The sequence below is a fragment of the Microtus pennsylvanicus genome, chromosome 8 (genome assembly GCF_037038515.1).
Source record: "Microtus pennsylvanicus isolate mMicPen1 chromosome 8, mMicPen1.hap1, whole genome shotgun sequence".
NCBI classification, from domain to species: Eukaryota; Metazoa; Chordata; class Mammalia; order Rodentia; family Cricetidae; genus Microtus; species Microtus pennsylvanicus.
The window spans coordinates 42,609,028-42,622,726 of NC_134586.1; positions in this window are offsets into that span (position 1 = coordinate 42,609,028).

Here is a 13,699-nt window from a genome sequence, read left to right on the forward strand (position 1 = left end):
AAAAGATAAAACCCCAAAAGGCAAAATGATGGCAATAAACACAATTACTGCCTCTTCCAGACCCAGAGTTACAAAGAGCTACCAGGTTAATCTGGAATCATGAATTGGCTTAGCTTTCTCCTATCTCAAATGTCCACACTGAGTTTTGTAGCACACAAAGCAGTCTTTAACTGTGAAGTTAGATGCATAGGCACTGGATTGAAGCTGATTACTCATTTGTGGCTATCAGAGTAAGCAGAATACAGTTTTCATGTCTCAGGCTCATGTCATACTGTGCAGAGCACAACTTCATAAAAGTCTCAGTAGACAGAAACAAGATGTGACAGATTCCTTTGTTTTTCCACCATCCAGTTCACCTGTACTGCCCTCTTACAAGGTTATATTATTCTTTAATTCTGCTTTCTTACAAATGTTTCCTTAACCTTTCCTCTGAACTCTGGTTCTTTATCTGGGCAAATTCCCTAGATGAAGCCTTCTGATCTTGGACCACTGCATCAAAGAGTCAAGATGATTTTTCAATTTTCAGATAACAGATTGACTAACACCGATGTGTATCTAAAATCCAGTTTAACATGTACATTCAAAAGAGCTCAGTTGAGTTAATTATAAATACCAACTCAAACAAGGTTACATTACTTAAACTTGTTATACTTCTGGTGACACCTAGCCAGCCCCAAGTTCCTGCATTGTCAGTATTCAGGAAAACACCAACCCAGCCTCAAGGTCCTAAGGCCCCCTGCAAGCATTATCAGTATTCAGACAAATGCTTAGTCAAATGAACACATGCTACTAACCTATGCGCATGTGCTATGTGGCTGCTTAAGTCTCTGTAAAAAAAAAAAGTGCTAAGGCCCCTTTAAAAGTGAGCTCAGCCCTTTCCTCGCTCTCTCTATTCACCACTTACTTCCTTTTCTGAGGCAGGGTTTCAGGACCTCCCTCTTCTCATGCCCTTTCAATAAACTTCCAGGTGGGTATGTCTTATGTTGTGATTCGTTCTCACTGCTGCTAAGGCACAACAAAACTACCTAGACATGGAAGTTTAAAATATTCTAATTTAATGCTGTCTCTTTAGCCATTTCTTTGACTGACGTTCAAAATGGAATGATTTTTTTCTTTATAGAAAGAAATTGATCCTGACCATCTACCAATCCTAAACAATAGTCAAAAATAAATTAACCAAAAAAAAAAAAAAAAAAAAACAAAGAAAGAAAGAAAAAGAAAGGAAAAAAGAAAGAAAGAAAAGAAAAAGAAGTAATAAGATCACAAAAACTGTTTGGGTGACATGTAAGGAAAAGTTGATAGAAAGATGAAACAGATTCTTTAACAACAATAGAGACCCTAAAAAATCAGTCTGCTAAAGAAACCAGAATGAAAACCTGGGACTGAAGAGAGCAGACTAAAGAGAAGGCACGTCAGCTTCTTTGGACTAATCCAAAGCAATCATCAGACAGGAAAGTTTAATGCAAAAAGCAGGTGTTCTGCACAGTTTAAGAGTCTGTTCTTTCTGAGGACTGAATGGGAAGTTTGTCCTTGCCTCTCCTAGAGTCTGGAAGCCCCAGCCAACCTTTGTATTACAAAAGTGCAAAAGCCACCTGCTGTGTCTTCCTGTGGCTGCCCCCTTGGTGCTGGTTCTGTGTCTCTGCTCTTCTTTTTATATTATCAGGTATTAGTGATAGTGGATCAAGACCTAGACTCATTCAGGATGATCTAATTTTAAACTGACTCATTCTCAGATACCTATATCCAAATCAGGTTACATCCCCAGGGTACAAAAAGTTCAAAGGTTGAATAGGTCAGGATATGATTTATAGGAGATAGCCTCTTCATTGAACCAATGCATCAACTTCACACACATGTCTGTTTTAAGCAGTTGTGTCCAACATTCAAAGAACCGGGGAAAAATTCTGATTGTCATATTTGGATCATAAGGTCCCCAGTGTTCTATTCAATTCCACATTCTTGTACCAAGAATAAAGTGTAACCTTGAAAATACAAATAAGTACTATAATATTTAGAATTCATACATTATTTACTCCTATCAATAAAGTTAGAAATGTGTAACTTCATCAATTTTGAACTTGAAGAAACCTAATGAAAATAAAAAGGCAAGACATTCAATTCTTTCTCTTTTCCCCAATCTATGTCATGCTGTTTTCTTTCAAGAAATATACTTTTGTTTGGTTTTTTAGTAGCACAATGTTTAAACAATTAGTAGATATGCACAAGAAAAGTGGTGTGTGTAACACATTGTTTGACTTATCCTTGCCACTGCTAGCAGACTGCTAGAAAAGGGAAAAACAGGACCCAATTGGGTATATCTCACTGATATGAGGCTGATCAGATCCATGCGGAGCACCTTTAGTTTTACTTATTTAAAAAGGAAACAAAGACCTGCTATGATGGTGGAAGACTAGTGGGAGCAAAAATTGATGTCCTTCCACCAACTGAGTATAAAGAGATTCCTAGTCTGAGAAAGGCAGCCTCTGTGCTGTTTATGTGCCTTATGGAACTCGATAATAACAACAGCCCTATGGGGTGGAAGGAAATAAGCTATCCCGTGTTCAGTTTTGATGTCCGGAATCCTGAGTCAGTGAAGATTCCCAGGCAGAGTTTTTATTGGAATGCATTTGGGATATTGAATTGTTTTATTTGTAATCCCTAATAAAGAGTAGAACTAATTTCCTGGTACAGAGCATTCTCTGCTTCAGTACATTAAGTTCCTTCTTAATTAGCTACTTACAGGGTAATTATAGAAGCACTTGATTGAAGGCCATGTTAAAGTGATAGGTGGGACCATTCTTCATAGAGACCCACACCTAGAATGGAATGAACTAAATCCCTGAGCCCTTGGTGGTAAGAAACAATTTAAACACCAGCACTATGATACCCTCAAGGAAGAATTGTGCTCTTAAAGTTTTCCAAAATAGAAATAAAAAAGAAAAAAGCAACAAGTCTAAGTTTTGTGGTCATTGCTTATGCAATATTCACAGAGGAGAGAGACATTAAAAATGGGGCTTCTGAGATTATCATTTAGAACTGACACTTCAGGGAAAGCTGGGAGAGGATCTTGGCGACTATTCTAATGCATAAAATTAGCTGAGTGAAATTCAAAAGCATAGATGAATGCCTTAGAGATGGGCTTCAGGTACAGAGCTCTCTTTCACAATCAGCCCCTGTCTTATAAAGCCTTAGAGTTTCAAAAGGAATGGAGGAGTGTTGAGAGCCTGAATTATAAATGGGAGTTGGACTCAAACTACTTAACAAAGTCTTAAACCTATCTTGTAGGTGAGGGATTATACTAATTAATGCTTTATTTCTGATAGTACTACTTCAGGCCCAAAGAAGGAAAGGCAAAGAAGGAATGACATTTCCCTCTAAATCGCTTTTGTCCTAAGTGAAGGGGCAAAGTCAAAACGAACAAATTATGACAATGCTAAAGGCTATGAGGTATTTTACCACATTTAAAAAAGACAGGCTTCAAGTCAGTGGGTGGGATGGTGGGAGTATTTTTAAGAAATGTATGCACTGGCCGGGCGATGGTGGCGCACGCCTTTAATCCCAGCACTCGGGAGGCAGAAGCAGGCGGATCTCTCTGAGTTCGAGACCAGCCTGGTCTACAGAGCTAGTTCCAGGACAGGCTCCAAAGCCACAAAGAAACCCTGTCTCAAAAAAAAAAAAAAAAAAAAAAAAAGAAATGTATGCACTAAACTGATTACCTCTGGATAAACTATTTGCTACAACACACCCATAACCTCTCTCCTTGTGTCTTGTATTCTTTCCTTCACCATACTGTAAGATACTACAAACCACAACATTATGCAGTAATTGCTCAGCCATCTTTTCATGAGTGACTTATCAGAGACAAAGGATCTGATAAAAGGCTAAACCACCAGGCCAGACTTTTTGGCATTATTTCTTTGTGAATAGGTGGCTGTCATTGACTGTAAATTTTCACTGTAGCTAACTCCCTTTCTGTTACAAATTTGGGAATTAATTCTCTAGTTCAGAACAATTTCCCAGTGCCAGGCCTTATTCCTCCCTCCTAAGTAAGCACCTGAAATTATCTTTATCAGCAGGCATTTGGTCAATGCTTAGGGTCCAAGCATAGAGCATTACCTGCCCAAGTTGCTGCTCTGGTTTTACCCTACTTAAAAAATTGACTCCTTATGTTCATTTTCACCTAATTTTATTAATGATTTTAGTTTAGGACTCTCAAAGACAGCAGGAGAGATAATTATCTGTAACCAAGAGAAAGACTCCCAACACCCTAGACCAGAACAGCTGATAACAGCATAGCCTAGAACTGATAATTTAGAGGCCTGGATCTCTTCACTTAGAGCAGTCTCTAACTCTAGACCTAGGTGCATAGAAACTGCAGTGGCTGGTGTATGTGCTATCTGGTCAAGAGCCAAAACTTTTACCTGACGGTTTACATAGGTTGCTTAGTTACCTAATTCTATGCATGTAGGGAGAGAAAAAGGGGTGACATGTTAGAAATAAACTTTTAGCCCTTTATTAACTACCTAAAAATGCAATATAGCATACTAACCTTCCCCTCTAGAATTCCCTGATGATTTAATTTCTTTCTTGTACTAGTCACTCTGATGGATCTCTCTGCATGTATGTTAAAACTCTTATCTGATTTTTTATGGGGCAAAAGAATTCCGGCCCTGTAAGCTTCTAAAACTGGGGAATTGCTGGTTTTAAGGATATATATGAACTAGGAACAATGTAGAATGATGTAGAACTAAGAACTAAGAACAATGTAGAATAACAGAGAAAAAGGAAGATTAAGGATTGAGAAAATAATAAAGAAATATGGACAGACAGAATCTGTTGTGAGTACACTTCTTTACCCCTCAGATTTTTAGCCCTCGTTTAGCTTTCACAGCATCTTTAATTGAACCCTTAAAGGTAGTCATAAAGGTAAAAACTTTCAAGGCTCATAATAGTAAGAATTGTAATCAAAGGGAACTCAGGACAAATAAAGGGATCATGGCAAGTATAAGAAAACTATGTATACAGTACCTACATTAAATATTGGGAATATGTCATGAATTGAAGGCATCAGATTAAAGGAAATATCATTTTTATGCCTTTGACATATGAAACAATAGGTACACCAGGATGAACATTTCTGTCAACTCTTTGACAAACATGCATAGTTAAACAGGTATCAACATGAATGGTCAATGATAATCATTGATACCAAGATCAAGTGATGTTTCATTTTTATATATAAATTTTGAGTATATAGTCACAGAATAGTTTCTTTGATTGGCAAGACATTGAACAATCAATAAGATTTTTTTTATATTTCTATCTCCAGTTGAATACTAGGATCTTAGATTTTAAATCTTTTAGGAAAAACAGACCAACAACATTTAAGCATTGACATACTCTGTTAATTGAAGATGGATGCTAAAAAATGATTCCATGCCAGCACAGAATTGAGTATAGTAAAGGGTTATTTATTTAGGGGTAGACTCACAGATCATAGTCCTTTGCATGAATAGGGAATCCAGTAACTGGGAGAGAGAGCAAGTGTGTACATTTTAAGTCAGCATTTATAGTGTAAGAGGCCATGGCCAAGTAGGCTGGTATCTTAAAGGCTATTGGCTGAAGGAGAGGAATGTGGTCCCACAGCACCTCCCTTTTTTATTTAAATAAGAGAGTTCCAAACCTAACACCAAACTATGTACACTAGGAACAGATAAGAAATACAATTAGAATTACAACCAGCTTAAAGAATATTAAGCAAAGAATGTATGCTAAATGTTTTAATAAACATTCTATCCTAAGGTGCCTAAGTCTTGTATAGTAAATGACTTGGGTAGATCATAAGAGTACAGTAACTATGATTATCTAATCTTCAACCCCATTGAAGGCCTGAGAAGGGAGATATTATTACATGAGTAAACAGGAAGTGCAATCAAGCAACTTCCAAAATATGCAATAAATGACAGAGACAACCAGCCAACTGGCCAATCATCCAAATTCTCTTTTTAACATTGAAGCAACCAACTTTGATTAAGGCCTAGCATAACTGACTGACCATTTTCAGAGGCAAGAAAATTTTCAGAACTGTCTTACCCTGTCTTGGCAAGGTTTGACAGTATGTATATCCTACATACCTTGTCCAGATACCATATATTTTGTCAGTGGCTGAAGCATGAAATTGTATCTCATGTAAACAAAACCCTAAGTTATTTGAATGAGTGGTTGAAGATTACCTATCTGTGTAAATAAAATCTTGATGTATCTAAACAGTCTGATTAGTGTAAATATAAGTATGACAAATATGGATGACTATTGATCTATAATTCTTAATACTTATATAGCTTAAAGACTAAGATTTCATACTAGAATGTTAAACAATCTTTAAACAATTGTGCAGCAAATGAGGACAATGACCGCAAAATGTAAACAATGTATAAGTATCTTGATCAGAGGTAGAAATGTATAGAGCAATATGAAAATTATATCCTAAAATTGTATCAATACACAAAATGTCTTAAACAGAGGTAGAAGCATGCATGCATGCATACAATATGACAAAATAACTTTGCCTAAGTGTACAAATATTAGAAACAGAAGTTGGAGCACATTCAATATAATTTGAATTTGTATCAATATATAAGAATCTATACTAATTTAAATAGTTTATAAATAGTAGTTTACAAGTATTCACTCGATTACTCATTATTATTATTAATGTGCATTAGTTCAAACTAATCTACCTATTATCCCACTCAATTTCCCTTTTATTCCCAAAGAGATCCTTCAGCCTACATAATTTCCAAACCAACCCCCAACTCTATACCAGTTATAATCAACCACTAATTGATGTCCATAAACCAGAAAACAAACTTTGTTGGGAGAGGGGATGTCGTCTTCAAGAATTACTTCCAACTGTTCTTTCTATGGGATCCTGTAAAAGTAAGCCTGAAGTTCTTAAACATTTTAAATGCCATATTCTATAGTCATTGAAAGGTTTGAAGAATGCCTATTTATCTGAAATACATCTCTAGAAAATCTAACTAACCTGATGACAAGCTTGATGATTATCTATTAACCTATATTTCTTAATTATACATTATATTTTTAAATGAATTGCACAGTTACAATACCTTAATCAAGAGCATAAATATACATATAACAAAATAGACCTTAAATTTGTATCAATAAACCAAGATTCATATCAATGCAAAGTATCAATCTCTATAGCATATCCCCTTTAAATGCAAATAAACATTTATAGACAATATTGGGATATATGGGCACAGTTATCTCCAAACATCTTCCTGCTGTTTATTGGGCACAGTAATTTTTTGAGTGATATTTAACACAACCTTTCAGGGGCTCTTGGTCCATCAAACCATATTAATCTGGAATGAATCCACAGATTCTCATCCTCTGTGACAAAAGAAGAACTTCTCGTCCAAAGCAACATATCCTTAGACCCAAATTCTGAAGTCAAGATACCTTTATGTTGGTTTAATTTAGCAGCCCATACAATGAAATATCTTTCTGTACTTAAATCCTTTACAGTCAAAAAATTTAAGGAAAACACAATAATATTCTTAATCCATACTCTCTGTGTATATTCTATCTTTCCCTGTCTTGTTGTTTTACTTTATTACTTTTTCATATTTATTTCATTACTTTTAATCCTTTAATCTATGATTGTTTGTACTCTGTCTCTTTAAAGTCCTTTGATTTAATTTTATACACCATCTACTTCCTTTTATAATTCAGTATACTTATTTTATTCTCTCTTCCAAGCCTCCTTACATTTATCCAACACTGTGATTCATTTAGAGGACTATAACTATCTGAATCTCTCCTTTTGTATATCTGTAATTATTTACTGTCCAGTAATACTTTTTAAAATGCTAAGCACTTCTTACAAACTTAACCTGCACAATTCCTGGGGTATATACAGTATCTTCTGCTTGCTTTGCCCACTCCAGCATAGCAGAGCTGCTCACCTCTAAAAGCCACCACTCCCTGTCCCACTTTTAGGCAGACAGCCCCATCCAAATGCTCCATCCCCAAAAGAGCCAGAGGTCTCGCAGGCAGCTTGGCCCAGAAAGCTGGAATTTTTAAATGGTGTGCCTTTTTTCTTTTGCTACAGCTGAGTCAGGAAAACCTCTCTTAAAGGAGTCATGACTCTGCTTGCTTCTAGCAAACAGAGCCCATCCAAGAAAATGCTGCTACCTAACCATGCTTAACTCTGTTCTTTTGTATCTAGGATTTTTAAGTGTTCTTAGCTTTTACATGGGTTTAGTCCATCATGTTGGGGTGCCAATTGCTACAGCAGGCTGCTTGTTCATCCCAGATGTCTAGAACTGACATAATCACACAGAAACTGTATTATTTAAATTACTGCTTGACCCATTAGCTCTAGCTTTTTATTATCTAACTCTTACATATTAATTTAACACATCTCCATTAATCTGTACATCACCATGAGGTCATGGCTTACCAACAAAGTTTCAGCACATCTGTTTCTGGTGGTGGCTCCATGGCTTCTCTCTGACTCCACCCTCCTTTTTTTTCCTAGCATGAAGCCTAGCTTTCTATGCCTAGCTAAGTTCTACCCTTCTATAGGTCCAAAGTAGTTTTCTTTATTCATCAGTGGTAATCACAATATACAAAGGGAAATCCCACATCAAAGATCGACACTAAAAAAAAATCATCCCATTCTAGCACAGAAATGATTATGATAAAAGGTTATTTATTTAGGGGTGGACACATAGATCACAGTCCTCTGCACAAACAAGGAACAGAAGCTGAATCCAGCAACTGTGTGAGAGAGAGTGCACAGGCTTTACATCAACATTTATAGTATAAAAAGCCTTCCCCAAGTGGGCTGTTCTCTTAAAGGCTACTGGCTGAAGGAATTTTTAGATCAGTTCATGGCTAAAGATGGTCAGGATTTCCATAGATCTGGACTGAGATGCCAGCATAAAGGATTATTTTTGTTGAGTCATTCCATTTATCACAATACAGAAAGCTTTGAGTCCTACCTGCTATGACATTTGTGTCCTCTTCCCAATTGGAAGTCCAGCCACCATTTAGGTCACTGAATATGTCTACTTCTTAGTCTTGCATATTGGATATAAATTCATATCATATCAAAGCTATTTTATAATTAAGATGCTTTAAGATATTTATTTAAAGTAACTTTCTTTGAGACAGTGTGATAGCTTCATGGGTAAAGGAAACACCTATAAGTTTGACAACATGAGTTTCATCCCTGGGACTGACATGGTTGAAGGACAATGTAGATTCTGACATTCAAGCACCAGGTTGCTCTGGTATGAAAATAAATGTAGGTGTATATAAACACAGACAAACAGATACATACATGCAAATAAATGAATAAATATAAAAAATCTCCAAAAAAATTAAAAGGAGCAGAAAATAACATTTTTGCTATAAGGTTCAGTCAATATTACACAATTTCTAGAAATAAAAAAAGAACTTGTGTAGATTTATTCATCTAAGTTATAACATATATTGCTAGTTCCTGTATGTCTATCTATATGTGGCTTTCAAGAGATGAAAGATGAATGCACAGTAGAGAGGGAGAACCCAGCTGGGGAAAGTATCTAGTGATGCAATAAGTGCACCCTCAATGACATAACATCCCATAGAACCTGAATGACAGGTGAAAAGTTCACTAGTCTTCCAAGGTGAAAAGACATGCATAAAAGCCTACCAGAAGGTTCCAGTAACACATGGTATATATTATTTGTATCACTTGTTGGGGATAGTGAAGAATAAAGATGGAAATAAAAATGCAGCTGAATTTGAAAACTGATGTTTGGCTCCTGTGAATGAGAAGCCCCCGAGGAAGAGGATGAAATTCAGTCATCGTAGGAATCAACACTGGAGAAACTAAGAAGGGATTGGGGAGCAGTCAGGGTAGCCAGGCAACTTTGGTGGTCACATCAGAGTAGGGGACATAAAAAGCATTGACTGCAGCAAGAACCTAAAACACTGACAGAAGACAGTGAGAGAGAAGCATTTTATGTATGTTATTTCCGTTAATCCTAGCAATTTGTTAGTTTCAACTAAGGAAGCTAAAGCTTAAGAAGTTACAAGATTTGCATTTAGCTTTAGAGTTTTAAAGCTGGGATTTGAATTCTTAAGTCTCCTTTTCCCCAACTCCCAGACTTTTAACTACAACAGGTATTAAGAGAATGGAAGGAAGCAGAGAGAAAAGGAGATTCTTGCTGCAACACAGGCATTTCAATAGAATAAAAGAAAGAATGTATCACCCCATGTTTCTGAAGCTTGTTTACAGTATTTCAGACACAAACGGATTACTTCTGTTGAAATCCACCTTCTCTTTTTCACATATTAATTTTCTAGAATCAGCTATTATTCTATTACAAGGAACACAGTGGTTAAGTTCAAAAGATAGTAGCTTTAAATAAAATGATTTCAGCTATTCAAAGTCCAGAGGCTTCTGCCTCTTTCTAAAGAAATGGCTTTATTTAGTTAGGTATAGATAACTTTTAGGGGTTGAATTTTTTTTTCTTTCAAATAAACAGCAATCAACAATAAACATGTAATTACTCAGGTCAGACCGCAAAAAGAAATATGAACTTCAATCACATGTTATGACATGAACTCCTTTCAGCTGATCTGTGAAATATAAGCAAAATGTTATTGAACCCAAATTAGGTTTGCCTTTAGATATCCTTTAGACTGTTTCTGAATTTCAGCTGTTATTCAATAGGAATCTCAAAGCAAAGTTTCAGGTTTTTAAGTAATAAGTTCTGAAACCATCTGCCAGCAGAGAACAAACAAACAAACAAATGAACAAAACTAGCTTTGGACATAGACACAGCTTGCACAGGGACAACTCTACCCTCCTGAGGTTTAGTGAATGACCTGCAATTCAGATTCAGATAAACACTTTATTATTGAGGACTGGTTCCTGCTGCATTCCTCAACCAACCTGGGGAGCCTACGTAACAAAACTCAGAAAGGGAAGTGAGATGCTGGATAATTAAGACCTTCTAGGGTTGAATAGGATGGGAAGAAAGAAGTGGTGAGAAGGTGGCTGACAAACAGTCTCTGAATGTCTAGGTAAGGCTAACTGCATTGATGGACCCAGAGGCCACACAATGTTTCTGAAAACAGTTCTTGAACACTGAGCAACTGACACTGATTTCCTGCAAAATTTTACCCAACATGGTAACAATGTGACCTCCATGGATCTGCTTGCCTCCAAGGCCACACCAAATACATATTTTAAATGATTTCAACATCTTATAGTCAGTGTTGTGCTTTCTCTAAATGGTTTTGTGTTTGTAATATTTGCTGACTCAAATTAAGATTGTTGTTGTAAACCAAAACATGTGCAGGTCAGACATAGTGGTTCACAGCCAGAGCTCTATAAAGATACCCTGTCTCCAAAAACCAAAAAGAAAGAAAGGATAAAAGGAAAAACAAAAAAGTTTATTCTCTCTGATTCTCTAGTTTTTCTTATTTGTTAAATGGTATAAATTACTTGTTGAAAAATACTGCTGCTCCTGAGGAAATCTCATGTTCTACATATTGTTGATTGTTTTGTTAGTGTCATTTATTCTTGTGTTGCAAGGAGAAGGCCACTTGTTTGTCCTAACCACCCAGAACCAAAATAACCATGCATGAATTATAATTAAATTGTATTAATTAAAATTATATTAATTAAAACATTGCTTGGCCCATTATCTCTAACTTCTTACCGGCTAACTCTTATATTAATTTAACCCCTTTGTATTAATCTGTGTATCACCTCATGGCAGTGGCTTACCTGCAAAGATTTGGCATGTCTGACTCTGGTGGCTCCATGGCATCTCTCTGACTCTGCCTTCTTCCTCTCAGCATTCACCTTAGCTTTTCCTGCCTAGTTCTGTTCTGCCCTTGCCATAGGCTAAAAGCAGTTTTTTATTTATTACCCAATAAAATCAACACATAAACAGAAGGACCTCCCACACCATTCCCCCTTTCTGTTTAAACAAAAAAGGAAGGCTTTAACATAGTAAAATTACATATCAAAAAAATCTATCAAGCAAGAATTACAGTTACAATATTTATATCTACTTTATCTTTTCAACTCCATCAAAGACTCCAAAAGGTTATAATATTTCCTAGATAAACAGGAAGTGCATTGAAGCAAATTCCAAAATTCTAGAATTGACAGAGATATCTTGCTGACTGGACAGTCACCCAAAGTTCTTTTGTACCATTGGGGCATCCAATCTTTAGCCCATAGGCCCATAATATCCAGCAGACTTTTTCATGAAGCAGGAGATTTCAAAGATAGTTCTGTCTATATTGGCAGTTCATCAGTTACTTTCTTCTGTGTCCTCCAGAAGGTCTAGCAGACTCTTTCATGTAGCAGGAACCCCAAAGGACCATCTCACCTTTAAGCAGTTCAGGCAAGAGCAGTTTCTTTCCCAAATGTCTAGCAAACTCTATAATATGCCTCTTCAATGCCTATTCTCCTCTTTAAGTAATTGGTGCTGCCAGGATCAGATATGTCTCATTCTCATGAAAACTGCTAAATTGTTAAAACATTCAATGTCATTTTCTGAAGGTCTCTTGTTGATTGCCTTTTGGGGGGTTAATCAGACTAGGGGTTGTAACCCACCCTGCAATCAGTTATTCCAGGATCCCGGATAGGCACTACCTGGAAGATATGAGCTAGGAGACAGGAAGGAGGCTAAGCGGTGTTTCTTGTCAAAGCCTCCGTTTATTAGAGACAGGAAACAACTTATATATGGTAAAGAGTTGGGGGGTGGGCACAGGGGCCTGGGCTCTTGCTGCGTGGTTCACGTTGGTCACATGGTCCGAGTTGGTCACGTAGGCAGGAGGTTATCTTCGGTCAGGTCACTGTAGGCCAGGAAGTTGACACACTAGCTCCCTAGATAGTTTGGAATGTGGGATGGGTTCCGCTAACAGATAGCTCTCATTAACAGCTAATTTGGGTGTGGGGTAGGCTCTGTCAATAGAACCATTCCTAACACAATTAGGGGTGTGGGGTTCTCTGCAGACTCCCCAGGGTGACGGTTCCTGCAATGATTTTAGGAGGAAATTGGCTCCTGACAGTCTCTGAAAGATTTGAAGTATACCTATCTAACTGAAATATATCTCTATGTATCTAGAAAACCTTACTAACCTGGCTAAAATTTTGACTATTATAGATGATTATCTATTAATCCATATTTCTTAATTATACATTACATTTTTAAATGAACTACACAAACACAATACCTTAAGGGCAGAAATATACATATACAATATAACAAAATTTACCTTGAATTTGTATCAATGCAGCAAGATTCATACCAAAGGAAATTATTCATCTCTATGGCATATCTCCCTTTATATGTATATAAATACTTATAAACAATATTTGGGAATATGGGCTTATTTTCTCTAAACTGATTCCTGCTGTTTATTGGGCAAAGTATTTTCTTTGTTGGGGTATTCACAGCAACCTTTCAGGGGGTCTTGTTCAATCAAACCACATTGATCTGGAAGCAATCCACAGGTTCTCATCTTCTGTGAAAATAAAGAACCTCTTTTCCAAAGCAACATATCCTTAGACTTAAATTTTGGAATTGAGTTACCTTTATGTTGCCCATACAATGAAATATCTCTCTTTATGCAGCTTTTTCACAGAAAAAAAATT